Source organism: Myotis nattereri, assembly GCF_964212035.1.
Source record: "Myotis nattereri genome assembly, chromosome: 12".
Classification (NCBI taxonomy): Eukaryota; Metazoa; Chordata; class Mammalia; order Chiroptera; family Vespertilionidae; genus Myotis; species Myotis nattereri.
The window spans coordinates 44,379,129-44,396,134 of NC_138087.1; the positions used below are offsets into that span (position 1 = coordinate 44,379,129).

The 17,006-nt window shown below is 40.7% G+C and overlaps 1 protein-coding gene across 4 annotated transcripts in view; it reads left to right on the forward strand.

The window, feature by feature from the left end:
- PCSK5 (proprotein convertase subtilisin/kexin type 5) overlaps positions 1 to 17,006 on the forward strand; it is a gene marked incomplete at its 3' end in the record, with an annotated part of 420,910 nt that overhangs the window by 200,275 nt on the left and 203,629 nt on the right. The gene's annotated exons all lie outside the window — the stretch shown is intronic.

The following is a 17,006-nucleotide window of genomic DNA, read 5'->3' on the forward strand; positions in this document are numbered from 1 at the left end:
GCCTCATTTTCCATGGCAGATGTATTCAATTTTATCATTTTCATTGTGCTAAAACTCTCAGTTACATGTGATTACTTTACCTGGAATATAAAATAATTGTTTTCAGTTTATCTGAGAAATCACAACACTGGAAGGTTGCCCAGGGACCATCTGGTCTATAGAAATGTTATTGAGTGAGTGTGTTCAAGGATCGCCAGGCAAAGAATAATAATGGTAATGTAATGTAGGTTATTTTAAAAATGAAAGTGTATTTTGTAATTTTTTATGCATACAAGTCCTTTGGTTGATCTCTTACCACACCCCAACCCCACCCCCCGCCTTCCCTCTGAGGTTGGACAGTCTGTTCTATGCTTCTATGTCTCTGGATCTATTTTTGTTCATCAGTTTATGTTGTTCATTATATTCCACACATATGTAAGATCATGTGATATTTATCTTTCTCTGACTGGCTTATTTCGCTTAGCATGCTCTCCAGGTCCATCCATGCTGTTGCAAATGGTAAGAGTAAATTTAAAAAGAATGTGCTAATCTTTGAAATTCAGAAGTTTAAGATTGTTCTTTTATCCTAGTGGTGCTTGCAAACAACCCACTAATTCCATTTGCCCCTAACTTCTTGGAAGCAAATACATACTTAATACTGGGATATCCTGAGAAGAGCAATCTCCTAACCAACAATATTGTTAGCAATAGAACCATTTTTTTAAATATATATTTTTATTAATTTCAGAGAGGAAGGAAGAGAGAGAGAGAGAGAGAGAGAGAGAGAGAGAGAGAGAGAGACATCAATAATTAGAGGGAATCATTGATCAGCTGCCTCCTGCATGCCCCACACTGGGATTGAGCCCACAACTCAGGCATGTGTCCCCAACCAAAATCAAACCCAGGGACCCCAGTCTGCAGGCTGATGCTCCATCCACTGAGCCAAACCAACCAGGGTGCAGTAGAACCATTTTTAAAAATAGACTATTATCATACTCTTAGCATACTCGTTGTAGAAAGAAATATAGACCACACAGAAATGTATAAACAAAAATCAAAAGCCTCCCTACACAGTCAACTTTCAGTGGCTGTTTTATGCTTGAATAGTGCAGTAACTCTTAATACTATGATGCCTCTTCCAAATATTTTTAACAAATGTAATGTCTTTGTTGCAAAATATTTTCTGTTTTATTATCTTCAATCTGCATGTTGCTTTTCCTTCAGATCCTGTTGTTCCTTTTGTCATCCCTCCCCCGTTCATTTTTATCATCCCTTTTAACCAGAAAATGCTTTATCCAACCTGCAACAAGGAAGATTAGATTAAAGGTTTCAGTTCTTTGTGGATATGGTCTTTGTTCAGTAGTTGGAATTTGGGTGTTAAGAAATTCCTGAATTGTAAGAACTAATATTCAAACTGAGCGTCAGAATTTGTTTCAAAGTTATTTAAAAGGGTATGAATCCTCTACAAAATCACCTACTAATCATTTCATGTTGTTAATATTTTTCTTAGCAGTATATAAATACTCACTATATTATCCCTTGGCCATAGTTATTGAAAATATTTTATCAGTTTGTCATTTGCTTTCAAGTTTCCTTCATACTATTTTGACATAGAGAACATTTTTCTTTTTTTTCCTTCTTTTTCTTTTTCAAATTTATCTTCATTGTTGACAGTATTACAGATGTCCTCCTTTTTTTCCCCAATGACTCCCTCCACCTTGCACCCACCCTTCCCAGGTATTCACCACATATAAGTTCCCCAGTTAACCTCTCCCCACCCCCACCCCAAACCCCACCTTCCCTCTGAGACTTGTCAGTCTGTTCCATGCTTCTTTGTCTCTGGATCTATTTTGTTCATTAGACTCCACATATAAGTGAGATCATGTGATACTTATCTTTCTCTGACTAGCTTATTTCACTTATCATAGTACTCTCCATGTCCCTCTATACTGTCTCAAGGGTAAGAGATCCTTCTATTTTATAGCTGCATAGTATTCCATGGTGTAAATGTATCACACTTTTATTTGTAATTGTTATTTAGTCAAATATATTTGCCCTTTATAAATTCTTCAATTGGTCATACCTCATCTTTTGGTACCTCCTGGATAATTTTATGTATGCTAATGAAAATTATGTGTGCTTTCTCCCTAAAACTAGCCCATATTTTGCTGTACCATTGAGTAATCAATGAACCCCATGGGATATTAAGAATTTAGAACTCTTAGGTTAGAGAGTCCTTTTCTGTCTCAAATGTATTAATTACCAACTAACATTTTCATCTAGTGTTTTCTCCTTTCATTCTCCAATGTTAATGTCTAACCAACTAGAATTTATTTTGGTGTTGAGTGTGGGCATCTAAATTGAATTTTCATGGGGGTCCCATTTGCCCATTGTCATTTGTTAAGTAACTTCCTCCAAAAACAGTTTGTTTGCATTCTTTTAGTTGTTGCATTTATAAAGGTCTGTTTTAGAGTTTTCAGTACTATTATTCTGTCAGTTCTTTTGACATTAGAGTATCACTCCACTTTCTAAACATTTTTTTAAAAAACATTCTTGCCGGTTCATTTTTCCAGATAAAATTTAGAAACATTTTGCCATGTTCCAAAAACAACCCCAGGGACAATTTATGGCACTTGTATGAATCTTGGCTTCTTTGTAACAGTTGGTTTTCTTTCAAATAAATAGGACTCTGGCCTAATAAATTTTGAGGCATGTCTTTAGTTCTATACTTTTTGGTTTAGATTTTTTTTTGGAATAGTAAGTATCTGTTTGTTTTACTATTACCATCATGCCTTTAACTGGTATTGCCTATTTATACCAGAGCCATTGTTTTTATATGTTTTTCTTATCTCTAGCCACTTTAATTTACATTATGCTATATAACTCATTGCCTTGTTTTTTAGAATATATAGGTGGTACCTGATGATGGTAACACTTATCTCTGTTCAGTTGAGTACTCTTCATGTTTGTTCTTACTGGCACATGGTACAAATTGGTCATTATAAGTTCAGGTTTTGGAGTCAGGTGGACTTCAGTTTCAACCCTGCCTCCATATCATTGCTGCCTGGGTAGCCTTGAACAAATGAAAATTATGTTTCTTAATCTTTTTGAGCTTCAGTTCTTCATCTGAAATTTGAGGTAACAATCTAAAATCACCAGATTGTTGCTAGGATTAAATTACTTTGGACATATGGAATGTATTAAAAATTAGAAATAAAATATTATTTCTGTTATATTAGCCCAAACTGTTAAATATCAAGAATGAAAATAAGCGTTCATGTCGAGGTCCTAATTTTCTCAGGATTATTTTTTTTAAACTTTTGTTTCACTTTTTAATTGATGTTTGCTTCTCTATATTGAACCTATGAAGCATTTTTGTTTTTTTTAAAGGCTTGTTAGTAATGTGTTTTGGGTATTTTCTCAGTATCTGTTGAAGTTAATAAATAGTTTCTCATAATAAAGTTGTTGGTATGATTTATTAGAATAATAGATTTCTTATTCTCTGCTTATATTCATGAATCAAATTTATTTCTCTAATATGCTATTGGTTTATTTATGCCTTTGTGCTTATTTTTCTGAGTAAGATTTTTAGTTTTTTGGGGTTTTTTATGAATATAGTGTGTATGTGTGTGTGTGTGTCCATTCTATATTATTGTTATAGCATCTACCTAACGCTGATTGTGTATTTATGGCAGATAAACAGCATCTTTTAAATTTTCTTTATGGTTCATTTCACTTATCCCTCATGTATAAGGTAGCACAGATAGTAAACGAAGAGTCAGGCTTCCTCACTCTGATTTGACCTTGATATTGGCATCTATCGCTGCCAATTTTTGGTATCAAGTGATGTTAAATTCACAAAATAAATTGTGAAATTTTGCACTTTCTCTTTTCTCTGGAGACACTTAGGATCACTTTCCTTGTAAGTTAGAAGAAAAGCATCTGGCCCTCACGCCTTTTTAAGGGGTAATACTTTGGTAAATTTTTCAGTTTCAAATTTTTCATTTAAATTCTCCAGAACCATGTCCATTTCATAAGGTTTTTCCATTTATTGGCCAATTATTATATATAGTTATATATTTCTATAACATAACTACATTTAATACAATTGTTAGATATAGTTATATAGATCTACACTAATAAAAGAGGAAAATGGTAATTGGCGTACGGCGATACCTTTTTCATTGGCTAATCAGGGCTATATGCAAATTAACTGCCAACTAAGATTGGCAGTTAACTGCCAACAAGATGGCGGCTAATTTGCATATGTAGGCACAATGCAGGGAGGCGAAAGGGAAAGCAGGAAGAAGCCCCTTGCCACTGACAGTGATCGGAAACCCAGGGGGGAACTAAGAGCTGGGGGGCAGGGCAAAGGCGGCCCTGGGGCCGCCTTTGCCCTGCCCCCCAGCCATGATTGGAGAATCAGGCGCCTTTGCCGCCCTGGCCAGTGATAGCAGGAAGTAGGGGTGGAGCCAGCGATGGGAGCTGGGCACTGTCGAAGCTGGCAGTCCCAGGAGCTAGGGGTCCCTTGCCTGGGCCCAAAGCGAAGCCCGCAATCGCGGCGCCCCCCACTGCCACTGCAGGTCCCCGCTGCCTGGGCGGGACGCCTAGGCCAGAGGCGTTAGGCCTGGGCAGGGGCGGAGCCTGCAACCGCAGGGAGCTGGGGGTCCCCTGCCCAGGCCTGACACCTCTGCCGGAGGCCTCAGGCCTGGTCAGGGGGCCGATCCGGTGATTGGTGATCGGAGGGTGATGAGGGTCAACTCCTCTGGCCGAGGCATCAGGCCTGGGTAGGGGGCGGAGCCGGGGATTGGGGGGATATGATGGTCCCCTTGCCCAGGCCTGAAGCCTGGGTCAGAGGCGTCAGGCTTGGGCGGGGGGTGGAGCAAGCGATCAGAGGGAGATGGGGGTCCCCTGCCCAGGCATGATTCCTGGGCCAGAGCCAGTGATCGGGGGGAGATGGGGGTCCCCTGTCCAAGCCTGACACCTCTGGCGGAGGCGTCAGGCCTGGGCAAGGGGCCGATCAGGCGATCGGAGGGTGATGGGGGTCAACGCCTGAGGGCTCCCAGTATGTGAGAGGGGGCAGGCTGGGCTGAGGGACACTCTCCCCCCCACCCCCACCCAGTGCACGAATTTCGTGCACCGGGCCCCTAGTTAGATATAAATTTCCTATAACTATAAAAATCCCTTGTACTGGTTTTTATGGCTTCCTTCAATATTTAGAATGTATTTTATTGGTGTTCTTTTCACTTTATTAGATGTTTGTTTGTTTGTTTGTTTGTTTGTTTCAAAAGACCAGTTCTTGAATTTGTTGATTAGTAATGATTTTTTTTTCATTTGTCCTGTTTCAAATCTCATTAATATCTTTCCTATTTTCCTTAAGATAACTCTTTGTCCTTTTGTGAATCTTGGTGGTTGAATCATGGTTCATTTATTTTTCCTTTTACAGTAATACAATTTTTTTTAAAATATATTTTTTATTGATTTTTCACAGAGAGGAAGGGAGAGAGATAGAGAGAGTTAGAAACATCGATGAGAGAGAAACATCGATCAGCTGCCTTCTGCACATCCCCACCGGGGATGTGCCCGCAACCCAGGTAGATGCCCTTGACCGGAATTGAACCCGGGACCTCTCAGTCCGCAGGCTGACGCTCTATCCACCGAGCCAAACCGGTTTCGGCGTTAATACAATTTTTTTAAAGGTGTTTATTTACCTCTGAACACACTTTTGGATGTGATTTTTTTCTAATGATGTTTTGGCTTCCTCTTGGTAGAATGACAGTTGTTTAAAATTTAAGTTTTTAACAAACTTTATTGAGGTTTATTATTGACTTTTATTTTCCCACCACATTGTGGTCAGATAATAAGGTTCGATCATCAACCACACTGGTGGTTTGTGAGGTATTGTTTTTAATTAGGGCAGTTGATGAGATTTTCTTTTGGCGCAATATGTATTCACCTTTTCTTTCAAAACTCTTGAGTTGAGCTATGAATTCTTTTTCTTTTCAATATTCCTTTTTGTAGGACATATAATATTATTAAATTATATCTATTATCTAAACAAATCCTCTGTATTCTTTCTCCTGAAATAAATGGATTAAACTACCTGAACACTCGTGTGGTTCCATCAGTTACTTCTTTTTTTCTTATAGTCCTTGATCTACTCATTTTGATGCAGAAATGACGTGCAGTTAGATATTTATTATAGACAGCATCTTATCTTTCACCTAAATTGTACTTCTTTGTCCCTTACAGGTTTGTTTTTTTTTTGTCTCAAATGTTTTAATGTTTGCAACTGATTTTGCCACTCATACATTTTTGTTGTGTTGTGGGAAAATCTATGTACACTTTAATTTTTAGTTTATATATTTCATGTTTTTAAGTTAAAAGTTTATTTTTAAATAATTATGATAAATTTAAAAATGTTCACTTTTTTACATAAAAGCTGATATCTACAAACAAATATCCTATCTAATTAAAGAGAAACATGGTAATTAGCGTACAACTGCTACCCTTCCCATTGGCTAATCAGGGAGATATGCAAATTAACTGACAGCCAAGATGGCAGCCGGCAGCCTGGCAGCTGATGTGAACAGGGAGGCTTGCTTGCTTCAGTGACAGAGGAAGCCAAGCCTCTCCGCCTGCCTTGCCAGCCTCTCAGGTGCACTCTAAGCAACACTGTAACAAATATAGAAGCTAAACAAAACCCCGGGCTTCAGCCAGCAGGACTGCAACATTGTTTCAAATACAGAAGGTAAACAAAGGCCAGAAACCTGCTTTTAGCAGCGGAGGTCTCATAGCTGGAGCCGAGCCTCAGAGCTAAAGCTGGCCCAGAATAAAAAAAAAAAGGAAAAAAGGACAGGTTGGGAGCTTCAGTCACCTGCCAGCCTGAAAACAGCCCTCAGCCCCTCACCCAGACTGGCCAGGCAACCCAGTGGGGAGCCCCACCCTGAAGGGTGTGTGACCAGCTGCAAACAGCCATCATCCCCTCACCCAGGCTGGCCAGGCACCCCAGTGGGGACCCCCACCCTGATCCAGGACACCCTTCAGGGCAAACCAGCCGGCCCCCACCCGTGCACCAGGCCTCTGTCCTATATAGTAAAAGGGTAATATGCCTCCCAGCACTGGGATCAGCGGAGCCGCGAGGCCTCCCGGCACTGGGATCAGCGTGACAGGGGGCAGCGCCCAAACCCCCTGATCGCCCTGCGGCTCTGTGTGTGACAGGGTGCAGCGCCCCAACCCCCTCGCCCCCTACGGGCCCTGCTCTGTGTGTGACGGGGTAGAGCCATAACCTCCCCATCGGCCCTGCACTGAGTGTGACAGTGGCGTTGCCCCAACCCCCTGATCGGCCCTGCTCTGTGGGTGATAGAGGGCAACACCCCAACTGCCCCCCACGGGTCCTGCTCTGTGTGTGACGGGGTAGAACCATAACCTCCCCATCGGCCCTGCCCTGAGTGTGACAGGGGGCAGTGCCCCAACCCCCCAATCGGCCCTACCCTGAGCATGACTGAGGGTGGCATCACAACCTTCCAATCTGCCCTGCTCTGTGCATGACAGGGGGCGGCGCCCCCACTCCCCAATCGGCCCTGCTCTGAGCCCAACCAGGGGCTGCACCCAGGGATTGGCCCTGCCCTCTGCCACCCAGGAGCAGGCCTAAGACAGCAGGTAGTTATCTCCCGAGGAGTCCCAGACTGCGAGAGGGCACAGGCCAGGCTGAGGGACCCCCCCCCACCAGTGCACAAATTTTTGTGCACCGGGCCTCTAGAATTTTATAATAAGGAAGTTATCCCCTTCACTCCTCACTATGTAAACTTGGCTTACATTTACTTCCCACTTCTATTTATACTCATTTCTCCATCTTTCATGCTATAATCTGGATTTATGCAACAGACTACTTTAGTTCATTTATTTCTTACCATTCTTTCAATTATTAAATCTTAACTCTGTGCGTAATCTATCTTAGGATCATTAGTAGCTTGTTCGTAGCAACTGCATATTCTAGGGTCTTTAATTTTGACTTATTTATTCGTCTCCTGGAATGGGTCTTTAAATTATTTGTGTGTTTTACTGTGGCTTGCAGAGTGTGTGTTTGTAGAGAGGTGGATTCATATACTTTCTCAGTCCTGCAGATGTGTCTTCTGCATTTACTCATGAAGGACAAGGAGCTTAGTATAAAATTCTTGAGTTTGATTCCTTCCAATAGCTTAACTGTTCTTTTCATTGTCTGCTGAAATTAGCTTTGCAGAGAAAATCTTAGGACAGAAATCCTGTTTTGTTTTCATGCTGAAAAGCAGTTCTTAGGATATTTTTTATTTTTATTTGTAATGGAAATATATATGTTTAAGGATGAGTCCAAGGGGTACAAGTCTTAATATTTCCAGAAACATATTGAGTCCTTTCAGCCTATCTGGAATTACTAGCAAAATCTACCATGAAACTTCAGAGATTGGGCCCTGGAGTCTGAGAGACCTAGCTTCAAAGCCCGTTCTGGTTCTCCCTGTTTTGGCCTTGGAAACGATATTTAACCTTCCCAATCTTTAGTTTCTATATCTATAAAATGGAAATAATAATGCTCTCTACCTCATGGGACTTTGTGTGTGCGTCAAGTGAAGTAATGTACTATGTAGGGCACCCAGGAGAGCACCTAGTGAATAAACAGTGAAGACTCAGCAGATGGTAGTCCTCAGAGGAAGACAAAGCTATTGTCCTAAAATGGGCTTCTGTTTCTTTTCTCCAAATCTATCGTCTTGTCTTTCCTTGCCATTTCTTAATTATTTTCCTAAAAACATGTTCTGGAAGTTCTCATTATCTTCTACACCATTAACTCAATTTTCCACAGTATCAATTCCACAATATCCATACCCCATCAGTTTACTTTCTCCAATGCAAACGTTGCTTTTGCTAATACCACCCCACAGTCCTTGTAATCTTCCTTTCTCTTGGCTTCCAGTTTGCCATCTCAGCTTGCTTTATTTATTGACGCACTGCTTTTTTCTGCATTCTTCTTTCCATAGGCTCTACAGTATTGTTGTTTTTCTTCTCTGCTGTCCTCTCTTTTTCTTTCTCTTGCCTTTTTTCTCCTGTCCCTTGTACTCTCCTTTTATGTGTTTTCCCTTTTCTTCCTTTCTTTCTTCCTTTGTCTCCAATTTTGGCTTTTTTATCCCTTTCAATTATTCATTCTCAATGAGAAACTTTGGCGTCATACACTGTGTGGTGCTGTCCCTGCTCTACTCAGCATCCAAGCACAGATCTACGCACCTCTGCCGTTGGAAGGGGTGGGGTGATGGGCAAAACCCCCAGTCAATTTGGAGATTCTGGCAGACATCCCTCCACAATGAATCTGCTGGGTGTGGATGGTATCACTTCCTATCCTACTATCAAAGCTGGAGGTTTGTGGGCCAGTTCATAAAGCCCTGCTAACCTGACTTCCCTTTGCGGCCCCTCTAGTACAAGACAGTGGCGGTGGTCAGAGCTAGGGCTCCGCAGTCAGACTGCCCGTGGCTAGTTCCAGCTCTTGCTAGTCATGTGACCCTGAGTGGCATCATTAAACTTTCTGTGCTTTGGTGGTCCTTGTATTGGTAATGAAAGTAATAATAGTACCTCACAAAATTGTCATGAGAAATTCATGAAATAATGAATATAGAGTACTTCTCACAGTATGCTTGGTACACTCAATAAATACTATCTAATACTCCGTACTTTTGAAGATACATCTTTGAGGAATTACATTCAGTAGCAAGAAAGTGTGGCTGGTACAACAGGAAATCCCCAAATCAAGGTGTTGGTTCAGAAGCTCAAGGCTATCGATGCCAGCGTCCATGACATTCTCTTCATCTTTTCTTGATGGCTGCTGCCGCTCCAGCCCTCGTAGCCACCTTCAGGTAACAGGAAGAAGGAAAGGATGAAGGAGGGTTAGGCAGTCCCTAACGTAGGAACACAGGGGCTTTCTCAGAAGTGCCCAGTGGAGTTCCACTTGTGTTTTACTGGTCAGAACTCTGTCTCCTGTGCATCCAATCACTCACTATCTGGGTGTTTGGGAAAACAGGATTTTGGCATCTCAACGGTCAGAGTAGGAGAGACAATGAAAAAGAACACTGGAATTTGCCCCCTATTTCCCGCCATACTTTCTGGAGTTGAGACTCTGAAAACAGGGATGGGATAGATACCAGAATAAATGTGTGGGCTGCCTTGAAAATATAAAAGGGGGACTTGTCCAGTAGAGAACTATGTGCCTGCTTTTTTTAGCCAATGAATATCTTGGGTCTTTAATTCAGGACACAGACAGGGAAACAGAGCTGAGGTGGATTTTTTGGGGGGGGAGGTTGTTAATCCTCCCCCTTCTTCTTTCCTTGAAGTGACAAGTCAGCTTTGTTTTCTTAATGTAAAATGTGTCGCAGTTAAAAATTATTTTCTCATTCCAGTCACATCAGCCATATTTTTGCCATTGTTTTCTCTTAATCTTAGTCAATCTTTTCCTCTGCATGTGTGTGAATGTGTGTGCGTGTATGTACAACCTGTAATTTAAAAAAAAATATTTTTGTTACTATTGATGTCTAATTAGAAAGACTATTCAGAGTTGACATAATAAACCAGGAGTTTCTAAATAGAATAACATTTACTTAAAATTCTAGAATCCAAAGTGCTTAGTGATTTTCACTTAAAAGTTTAAAATTAAAGCAGGACATTGAAAATCCTTGTTTAAAGATATGCTTTGATAAGTGTGTAGAAAAGCATTATTTTAATTCTTTGTATCAACTATTAAAAAAAGGAAAACGTTGTGATTTAGAATAATAGTAATAACAGACGTACAGCCAAGGCTTCAACTCTGCGAATCCCTGAACTGTGTAGAAGTTTCAAAAACATTCCCGTCGGGCAGTTCAGTGATGTGCATAATTAGGCACGAAGTCCTCGTTGTAATATGTGGTGCCATAAAGCACTCCGCTATCAAACCAAAGACCATCGCCCCCTCTCCATCCTCTGCCTCACATCAGGGACCGCCGTCAAGTGGGAGGCTCTGCCACCAGCAGAGGACTTGTTGCAATGGGTACAGTTTCTTCCTCAGCCAGTCAGCTTCCCACCTACGCCACTGGCTTGTTAACACCTATCTTTTTGACAGATCTTAGCAGCATTATTATTTCACTAAACAAACCTATACCAAGGTGTTGAGAATGGTATTTTTGTTCGTGTGTTACAGAAGCTAAAAAAAAACATACTATTAACGTTTAGGAGCATAGAAGAAAGCGTCATTAAGTAGGGACTCGTCAAAGGCTAGTATAAATTCAGAAATGGTCCTTCCAATTCTGAGATGAAAAGTTATTCATTTTGGTAAGTCATAATGACTGTTGTCTTTGGGAGCCTATCTGTGCCTGGCACTTTATTCCCTGAACTTCTCACAACCATTTTATAGGGTGTCTCCACATTTCAGTTGAGAAAACTGAGTGCCAGGGAGATTCAGTAAATTGCCCAGGGTTACAGGACTGTGTGGTAGCAGGTCCTGATTTAACTCGTCTTCCTGACTCTCATGCATAATTACACCATTCTCATGTGAGTAGAGACTCCATTTATTATTATTTTGAGAACAGATTTAAATGAGAAATAGAAATAATGGGAATGTCAGTGTCTTCTTATAGACCCAGGTCAGTTAGTTTAAAATTGCTTGTTTCTTCATGCCAAGTGCTGGACAGTCTACAACAACAACAAAACAGAAACAAAAAAGCAAAAGGGTCCTTTGTAGGTGTCCAGTGATACCCATACAAGTCACATTTCTAAACCTGGAGGTATTGTTACCTGTGTTTTCTGTTACTACAGCCCCACTTTAGTCCTGGAACTTTTGGATTAATATAGAACCCAGAACAAAACAGATGCACTCCCGTTAGCAATATCTACTCCTGCTCACACTGGGAATGACAGTCCTTTCCGGGTCTTCATTAACCAACAAGAGAAGATTGGTTTCCTCTGTGGGATGGTCCACATATCATTCTTGCATCATCATTGGCACTGGCTGCAGCCAGAATAATGCTCTTACCAATCTCAGCATGCTTTAAACACTTCCTGCCTCATCGGTGTTGTTCCAGCTCACCAATTCTTTTTCCATAAATACTGACTTATTTAGCGTCTCTACAACGATATCATTTTTCTGGCTACTTGTTCCCACTTCTATTTTACACAGTCTTAAGAAACATCAAAGGAGACTGGCTTTGTCTTAGATATTTTGTTGAACACTTAGTAAGTTGGATATTTGGATGACCGCTGATTGGTCGTGCAATTTCCCCACAGGTCTGGTCCACGCAATTGCCCATCATTGCATTAGGCAGAATCACTCTTGTATTTAAAGCAGATTGTCCTGTTTAGGAAACAGTTTCAGTATCAGGAATTGCTGTCATTCCGTTTGTTGTTGATACATTCATTTTCTGTACTAAGATGTAATTGTGTTGTCCTTTTTCTCAATTGCCCCTTAAATGCTTATGTTTATAAAACCATTGGTGGGGAGGGGGCGGTGAGGGAAAGGTTAGATTTTTGTTTGTTTGTTCGTTTGTTTTTGTGTGTGTGTGGTTTTTTGGTGTTTTTTTTTTCTTTTTGGTTAATGCAGGTGAGTCAGTCACTCAAGATTCAGTATTGGTCCTTGTTTTTAAGGGCCACCAAGTACAGTTTTATTTCCAGCACTCACACATGTGCAGAATTGTCTGGGGAAACTCTTAGGGAGTGAATTTTTTTTTAAATTTAAATGTTAGCAGTGATACTTAGAAACCCAACAAAAAGAGCTAGATAGAATATCTCTTTTAGGATAGACCTACTTCTTCTAAACCCACTGATGGACCCATGAAATACTGTGAAATGCTCAGAGCAAAAATGTAATGAAAACAGGTAGTGTGAGCATCCTCAATTACCCTGTTTTTGCAGCTGGAAACTAGAAGGGCTTTGGGATGAGGTCCAGTTGAAGTTCCCTGACCAGGCTGTAAACCACATCAAACTGTGAGCTTGTCAGGCAAGGTGACAAGGTCACAACAGTACATTAGGAAATAATGGAATAATGGTATGACATGGTATAAGAATCAAATATTATATTTTTAAAATAAGATGATTTTTCCTCACTTTATATCTGTCTGTTTACCCTTGATGGGGTGTGCTCATGTTGGGCTGTTGGAACCTTAAAGTGAAATTAAGACTCAAGAATCTCCTGAATTCTATGGTAAAAATTAGACAAGTGAGTAGAGAGAGAGAGAGACATTGTGGGTACAAAAAGGGTGTGGCCATGGGAACATGATATACTACACTTGGCTTCCTGATCCAGTTGTCAAAGATCCATCTGACAAACCACGGTGTGTATGTCAGTTTCACCTGTGTGGGTCCATCTGGAGATGGTGTTAAATAGTGACTGATAGCATACACTCTGGGGCCAAGTATAGCTCATTTGAATTATAGCGCTACCACTTACTACTACCTGTACGTACTTGAGTTACTGTGTGTAGCTCAAAACCTCAGTTTTGTCATCTATGAAATGGGAATAAAAGTTTACTTATATGATACAATTTTTTCAAATTATACTATAGTAATGCACAGACCCACATGCAGTACCTGGACCTGACCAAGCGCTTACTAAATGTTGGTTATTATTACAAGGTCCTTAAAGGATGCAAAACTTCCTAACAGGATAAAATTACATATACAAGAATCCCCATAAAATTGTGTGTGTTTTATTGCCTTGAAAGGTCACATGTACAGGCAGTTATAAATGTTACCCTTTTTGTGTATATTATCATCCACGGGTAATTTGCAGTAAGTCCAAGAAGAAACATGACAGACGTGTGGCATTACCGCTTGTAACTTCTTATGAGACAGTGGTTACCATACTCAGGGCTGAGAGAAACTTGTTCTTTTTCTCCATGTCGGTTAGACTTGTAGCCTCTAGATCATTGCTGGCCCCAAAGCTCTTGGTGCTCCGTCTTCCTGTTCTTGGAGGTGCAAGGGGTCTTGGTTTTTAGAGGCCAGTGAAGCGTGGGCCCAGGGCTAGGGGGTCCTACACTACTACTGTGAACTGCACACTTCCTGGAACGTCTCCGCTTTCACTCTGTCTGTGGTTTACCAGATGTCTGATAGTTGGACTTCTTTGCCTCTATGTGATCCCTGTGAGCATAACTATGCATGGGTTATCAAACGCGAATCAGAATTCTCCACCAATAAAAGTTCTCTCAGGATAGCAGATTCCCTGATGGCCTTTGCCTGGGCTGGTTACCCTTCCACAGGTAGAGAAACCACTGAGTCCAAATCCGCTGGTTTTCCATATTATCTTCCTCACTTTATTTTGTTGAAATTCAGGAAATTTTGAAATTAAATCATTTCTGAAGTTGTATGATCTCCGCAGAAATTAAATCATTTCTGAGTAGGATTTTCTAAATGCCTGCTTCGTTCCCTGTGTAGTTCCAATTTCCTGAAGCTAATTTCTTCCCTCTAATTGTAAGCACTTCGAGAAGAACTAGCTTTTGCAACTCAGCATGAGAGCAAGTAACTCATTTCTTCAGGCTGAGTTGAATGCAGAAGGCTTCCCGAGTCTGCCTGGATACAACTGCTTAGGGTACAAAATACAGTTTCCCTGTCCTGTTACTATTATTATATTTTTAGTGCTCAGGTTCCCAAGAGTCAAAACCTTGTACTTCATATTTCTGAGGATGCTTGCCTTGGTGCAGAGGGTAATGTGGGAAACTTATTTCTCTTCTCTTGTTCCCCCAAAGGATAAGATTTAGAATATGGAAGTTTTAACTGTGCGTTAAATATTATTTGAAAATCACTAGGTTGATTTAGACATGTTTGTCAAATTCTAGTATAATTTTAGGTGTCTTGCCATTTGCTCATGAGAAAATAAAAACATTTTCACGGATTCTGCTTTACCATAAATAAGTGGCTGGAATGTTTATCCAGACTGAGCTTTTGTTGTTGTTGCTTTAGCCCCTCACCCAGTAACTACACGGGGAAAGAGGAGATTGGCATCACTTCTCAGGCAGAGCTAGAACATCTTACCTTGAGACTAACATTCAGAATTGCCCCTTGATTCATTTCCTAATTTTCCTTGCAGTGGTGCATTGAGTCTACTGAATTATTCTGTGGATTCCATATTCGTCAGCAGAGGGCCAAAGCGTGCTATTTGGTTTAGAAGCAAAACTCCCCTGCTTCCAGGGATGCATCACACAGCCTCCCTCCCTTTCTTCAGAGTTTCCTGCCTTATCGGGCTCTAAATTGGTTCCTAACGAGTATTGTATTAAAACAAAACGCAGTGATTATGTTTGCATTGCTCTCGTATTTTAAAAATTCATGTGGTTGGGTTTTAATTTCCTTAATATTGGGTTCTTTTGTTAATGCAGCCTTAAAAAATAGTCTAGATCCAATCTTGCCCCCTCTGAAAACTTTGAAAATGAGAGTCATAACTTGCCTTTCATTTTTAATCAGAGGTCATAAAAAATAGGCATCAGACCTCTGTAGGAATTTCATCTTCCAGTATTATTCATTTTCAAGCCACCAAGTAGGAGCTGTGGTTCGTAATTTAGCAAAACATTGTACTGCCTACCACTTCTTCTGTACTTCTTATGCACTAGAAAAATAGGTTAAGTACTTGGCATTACTTTGATTCAGTTGGTACGATGAAGTAAAGTAGACATTAGCATCCACATTCTAAGTGGGGAAACTTCGGGAAGTCAGTTTCACATCGGAAGGAAAAGAAGGAGCCAGAATCTGAACATTGGGCTTCCTCTCGTTAGGAGACCACCCACAAAAACGTGTACGCGGTGGTTGTGGTGGGGAAACTGTAGTATAAAGTGAAGCATTGAAAATTAGGTACAGTTGAATTATTGGGGTTAATCACTTTGTTAAATTATATAATTGTCTCACCACTGTGCTGTGCACCTGACACTAATATAAATATTGAATGTCAACCGTAATTGGAAAAATTAAACAAATAAAAAGAAAATTAGCTACAAGTAAGATACCAGACTCTCCTGCTCCCTAGGACATGCCAGTGTTCACCCGTGTGCATGTGACAGGGCACAGAGTCTGCCATGAGCCCCTGTCACATCTCAAGGAAGGCAGTGAGTCATTGTCTCCCTTGCCCAAATGTGCTGACCCATCCTTTGCAAATATCCTTCTAAAATGACGGTGGTGGACAAGAAAGAAAATAACTGCACAAGTTGCAAGATAATGATTGTATTTCCTACTTAAGAGATTGTCGTAGCTCACATTCAAGACTAAATTGAACAAGTGTCCCGATTAGAATTCCATGCATGCACTGAGTCAGAGGCCGTCCAGTATTTCCGTATTCTTCAAAAAAGAGCAAAAGTCTGTGACTATGTATTTGGGTTTGTTTGCTGTGTGTTTAGATTAGCACTGCAGTTCTCCAAAGAAAGTATCTTTTGTTCGATAGTCGTTGTCCTTTTCAGTGCTGAGAGCCATGAGAAATAGGTACCCAATAATTTCATATTATAACTACTTATTGCAAATTCAGAATCCCCCATCGCTGTCTGTGACTTGGAACCCAGCGTTGGGCCCTTGTACCACATTCTCTTTTTTTAAGAAGCTGAAAATGGGGATTTGTTGGTTTTCGTTGACCATTTTTCCATATCCCACGTATGCGTGCAGAGTGTTAAACGTTGCTAAGGTCTTTGTTAGATTACAAAGCAATTGCCCGGCTCTACATCTGAACGAGGGATGTTCCCGAGGCCTTCAGTTTTGACATGAGCTTAGTGTAATTTTCCAATGATGTTGCGAGCTTTTACAAAAAGGATAGCAGGGCCAGAATTGGGAGCCGTTTTGTCGAGGAAACTGGAAATCCTCCCCCTTTTCAAAATGAAATTACACTGGCTAATCCCACACTATTCATTATAAATTGAAGGTTACATGATCTGCCTCCCTCAGACGAATGTCCCTTCTCCATGTTGAGAACAAGAGCAGCATTTGGCATTTGCTGAGCCCAAACCCAAATCGCTCACCCTTGGTTTTTAGTAATTTGCCATTTTGCTTTTGCTTTTTAAATTTGCTTGTGACTC